The sequence below is a fragment of the Lactuca virosa genome, chromosome 1, assembly GCF_052849685.1.
Source record: "Lactuca virosa cultivar CGN04683 chromosome 1, Lactuca_virosa_CGN04683_v6, whole genome shotgun sequence".
Lineage (NCBI taxonomy): Eukaryota > Viridiplantae > Streptophyta > Magnoliopsida > Asterales > Asteraceae > Lactuca > Lactuca virosa.
The window spans coordinates 287,113,338-287,119,260 of record NC_136426.1 but is presented as its reverse complement, the minus strand read 5'-3'; positions in this window follow the sequence as shown (position 1 = coordinate 287,119,260).

Here is a 5,923-nt window from a genome sequence, read left to right as displayed (position 1 = left end):
CCTTCTGGGCCTCTCGGATCTGCTCTAGAAGCGGAGTCACCAGTGTCATCCGCATGCAAATGTCTCTGATCGGGGCTGCCTTGCGGCTAAGAGCATCGGCTACAACATTGGCCTTCCCCGGGTGGTAGAGGATCTCAGAATCGTAATCCTTCACCACGTCTAGCCATCGACGCTGCCTCATGTTCAAATTCGGTTGATCCATGAGGTACCTCAGACTCTTGTGATCCGTGTAAATGGTACAACGGACCCCATATAGGTAATGTCTCCATATCTTGAGGGTGAAGACAATAGCCCCTAACCCCAACTCGTGCGTCCGGTAGCTCACCTCGTGAGGCTTCAGTTGCCTCGAAGTGTAAGCGATAACATGCCCTCTCTGCATCAATACCATGCCCAACCCTGAGATAGACGCATCACAATATACCACAAAATCCTCCACGCCCTCTGGTAAGGCGAGGATCGGCACCTCGCATAGTCTCTGTCTCAATGTCTGAAACATTGCCTGCTGCTCAGGCCCCTAGCAAAATACAACGATTTTCTTCGTCAGTCGGGTCAAGGGTACAGCTATCTTAGAGAAATCCTGAATGAATCTCCGGTAGTAGCCTGCCAATCCCAGGAAACTCTGAATCTTAGATCGAGACTTCGGAACCTCCCATCTCATCACGGCCTCCACTTTGGCCGGGTCAACCAAAATATCGTTCTGGTTGACAAGGTGCCCAAGAAACTGCACCTCGGCAACCAGAACTCATACTTGGAGAACTTGACGTACAAGCTCTCCTTCCGAAAGGTATCCATCACCTCTCGCAAGTTCTCCTCGTGCTACTCCTGCGTCTTGGAATAAACCAACCTGCCATTGATGAAAACTATCACAGACCGATTAGCAGCGGTCTGCATACGCGGTTCATGAGGTCCATGAAAGCGGCAGGAGCATTGGTGAGCCCGAAGGGCATCACTACGAACTCGTAGTGGCCATAGCGAGTCCGGAATGCAGTCTTCTGTACATCCGCATCTCTGACCCTCATCTGATGGTAGCCTAAACGTAAATCTATCTTGGAAAACCAAGATTCCCCCTGTAGCTGGTCAAAGAGATCATCAATCCTCGGGAGTGGGTAACGGTTCTTCACCTTTACCTTGTTCAGCTCCTGGTAATCTATACATATCTGAGGCGACCCGTCGTTCTTCTTTACGAATAGAATCGGGGCTCCCTAGGGTGAACTGCTCGGTTTGATGAATCCCTTGTTTAATAGCTCCTACAGTTATGTAGACAACTTCGGCATCTCGGGAGGAGCCAATCGATACGGTGCCTTGGCTATCGGGGCCGCACCAGGAACCAGGTCTATCCTAAAGTCCACATGTTTCTTCGGAGGTATCCTAGGCAACTCCTCTGGAAACACATCCGAATAATCTCGCACCACCAGCACATCACTCACAGTCACCTTACACTCCTCCTGGGTATCCATGATGTAGGCGACATATACGGGGCAACCCTGCTGAAGGTAGCGCCTAGACCTCGCTACTGAGCATAAGGCTGGTCCACGATGTGGCCTCTCGCTCCGAATCACCAGCTCTCCCCCACTTGGGGTCCTAACGCGTACCAACTTCTGCGTCCAGTCAATCACAGCCCCATTAGGGCTCAACCAGTCCATACTGATGATGACCTTGTTCCCACGCAATGGTATGGGAACCAAGTCTACCAGATAGCGCTCCTCGAACAACCTCAAAACACAATCTCTTGAAACCTCTGATGCTCGAACTGATCGGTCGTCAGCAATCTCGACCTCTAGAGGGAAATCCAACATGCCCGAAGACTCAGGGAACCTCTTGCTAAGTGCAAGAGAGACAAACGATCGGGTAGCACCCGATTCGAACAACACTTGAACTGAAATACCGTTCACATGGAACGATCCTAAACAAAACACATAACATGGGGCATAAATATCATAAACAACATATAATAAAATCTAGGGAGAAGAAATCATACCCGTTACTACATCGGGTGCGGCGCGTGCCTCCTCGGTAGTCAATTGGAAGGCTCGACTCCTCACCACTGGAGCCTCTGACTTGCCCTGGCGGCCATCCGTGAGCCGCATGGTCGCTGGAGCTGGCGCCGCTACCGGCACTGCTGCTGCTGTCAATCTTGGGCAGTTGGCCTTTTTATATCCCTTCTGATTGCAATGAAAGAAAATCAGGTCTGATGTCTGAAAGGTGGGGGTAGGGGCAGTACATGTTGGGTTTATAGCATTCTAACACTCCTATGGTGTACATGCAACTCTAGAAACCTTCGATCTATGTTTTCTCTAAAATACATTCAAATTTGATTTCCAAGGTTCACAACGTAACTAGCATGTTATGGGGTACTTGTAATGTAAAACTTTAAGTAGAATAACATACCTTTCTTTTGTGTTTGATTGCTTGGAGATTTAGAGCCTAGCACCAATAGTATGGATGCCTCAAGTGGTGTCACAAATCACCCAAAACAACTTGGAAATACTTGAGAGAATATGATGCTTACTAAAATCGGCCCACTCTTGTTTCTCACACACACTAGTGCCAATTCTAGAACCAAGGACCTCTTTATATAGTATGGAGGATTAGGGTTACACCTTAATACCCATGACTCTTCAGTTACCTAGGATCCATGGGTTAAGAGCTCCATGGACTATCCATGGACTTCCACACTCTTAGCCCATCCTAAATAAATCTTAGCCCAATCAATATATATGTAAGAGTCCATATTTAATTAGTCTCTTTTCATCATTAAATTAATTCCAAAACCCAATTCTTGATCATCACTAATTAAATAATATGATTTCATAATAATATACTATAACATATAATATATTAATAGATCATAAACATCATATTCTCAAAAGTATATCGATACAAATTGTTAGATGAAGTGAACCCAAATGGAACATGTCGGTCGGGTCAAGTTCATACCAAATATAGTTACGGACTTAGACACCTTATCCAACAGTCTTCCACTTGGATAAGTCTGATAACTATAGTTGCAAGTATAACTTCTGGAACCAACCAACAATCGTAGCTCTGTAAAACTCTGTTGAACTATGAAGCGCCATTTTAGATAAGTGATCATATAATCCTCCATTCTCAGGATATCAGCCGGAAAAATACATGGAACAATGTCGTACTTATTGTCCAACAATTGTTTCTCGATCTCTGATTTGTTTGACATAGAACTAAATTGAACACATCAATCAAGTTCTGACCGGGCACGACACATAAGTCAAAACCAAATCATCGAGGGGCCCAGATATCGCTTCTATTTCTAGATGGAACAACTAAACTTCGACTCATATGCTTGTACTAACTACTAGTTGAATTATGCACAAAAGCACGTATTATGACATCAAGTTACTGATGCGTTTTCGTACAATCAATGGATAACCAACTCATAGTCAACAACTCACATCTCTAGGTTTGAAGATATATATGATATTACCGTCTCACGATCACTCAAGATAAATTTCATGAAGTGATACAAGTGAGCGTGGGTTTAATCCAATACTCATACCTTATGAGTACTCATGAACGTTGTAGCAACCATTGCAATGTCTAATGCATCTTAGACAAATCATACAAGCCAAATTCATGACAGTCTTAATTCATTACCTACTTCCAACATATGACCGACTGTTGAGAGTTTTGAACAAAATAATTATTCTAGAAGTCAAAACATGCAAATTGAAACAATGCTAAATGATCAACATAAGATAGTAACACTTTCCTTATAAATAAACAACAAGTTTTATTTAATCATCAAATGTCAATTACATTTTACAAATTTCAGAAATAGCTATCTAATTATTAAAACTAATATCCTCTCTCAGCCCGATGCTCCTCGCATGCTGCAAATGTCTAACCCTAGTCAGTCCCTTGGTGAGGGGATCTGCAGGGTTCTCTTCTGACGATACCCTCTTTGCCACGAGGAGTCATTCTTCTATCTTGTGTCTTATGAAGTGATATTTTCTGTCAATGTGTCTGGATCTACCATGATCTCTTGCTTCCTTGGCAAAGGCAATGACACAATTGCTGTCATAGAAAATCTCCATAGGCTGCTGTATAGCTGGTACTACTCCAAGGTCTCCAATGAAGTTCTTCAGCCATGTAGCTGGCACCAGTCAAGGAAGCGGTGGGTCAGAGTGGACACCCGTTCGGCTAACGGTAAGATCGATTTATTCTTATACATATATATAATAATTAAACTTTTACTATTATAGAAGTATAAGTGTTGAATTTTAAACTTTTAAAATGCTAAGGTTCAATTTGGAATTCAAAGTGTTAATGTGTGAGACTTTAAATATTCCAAACTTGAGGGCAAGTATTGAAACTATTCAAGACTTTTCATTTCATAACTTATGAGTTTAATGGTCCATTAAAATTAAGACTCTTCACTTTATGTAACCTCTTATTCTTTAATGACACTTTTAAAGATGTGACTTTTGGTTATCCATAACTTGAGGACAAGTTATGGACTCCATTATTAGGCATTAAGATCAAGAATCAATCATCAAACAATTCAACAAATAATTCCTATGATCTAACCATAACTCATAAGAACATGAACATCCATATCAAAATTTCAAGAATCATATTAACACATATGAAACATGAAATTTTGATATTAGCCATTGTAAATGGATTAGCATAAGCATTACACCATCTAAAACAAGTTTTAAAACACCAAAACAGTTTAGGGTAATGTTTCTAGTCCATTTCCAGGAGCAAAACTCGAAAATCTGCATTCAGGGGCTCCTACTCGTCGAGTGAAAGAATCTACTCGACGAGTACGATGAATTATCACATGGACTCGGCGTGTTCATGCATCAGATAGCAGATTTTTGAACTTTTTCAACAAGTTCGCATCAAGTATCAAGAAAACAAGCCTACGCTCTGATACCACTATTGGGTTTTTAGCATTCTAACAATCCTATGGTGTACATGCAACCGTAGAAACCTTGGATCTATGTTTTCTCTAAAATACATGCAAATTTGATTTCCAAGGTTTACAACCTAACTAGCATGTTATGGGGGTACTTGTAATATAAAACTTTAAGTAGAATAACATACCTTTCTTTTGTGGTTGATTGCTTGGAGTTTTTGAGCCTAGCACCAATAGTGTGGATGCCTCAAGTGGTGTCACGAATCAACCAAAACAACTTGGAAATACTTGAGAGAATATGATGCTCACTAAAATCGGCCCACTCTTGTTTCTCATACACACTAGTGCCAATTCTAGAACCAACGACCTCTTTATATAGTATGGAGGATTAGGGTTACACCCTAATACCCATGACTCTTCATTTACCTAGGATCAATGGGTTAAGAGCTCCATGGACTTCCATATACTCTTAGCCCATCCTAAATACATCTTAGCCCAATCCATATATATGTAAGAGTCCATATTTAATTAGTCTCTTTTGATCATTAAATTAATTCCAAAAACCAATTTTGGATCATCACTAATTCAATAATATGATTTCATAATAATATATTATAACATATAATATATTAATCGATCATAAATATCTTATTCTCAAAAGTATATCTATACAAATTGTTAGATGAAGTGCAACCCAAATGGACCATGCCGGGTCGGGTCAAGTTCATACCAATTATAGTTACAGACTTAGACACCTTATCCAATAGTACAATCCCTACAAAAGTGCCCAGTCTTGCCGCACTTATAGCAGCTCGATGATCCCAGTCTACAAGCGCCATCATGTGGGTTGCCGCATTTCATGCAGCGGCTCTGGCCCGGATGGCCCTTCGACTTAGAGTCGAATCCCTTGGTCTTCTTCCCCAAAGCCCCAGTAACATGTCCCTCCTCTGCCTTCCTCTTCCTGTGGTGCTCCAAATAAATCTCCATATCCCTCGCCCTGGCAATCATAGAGTCCAGGGACGG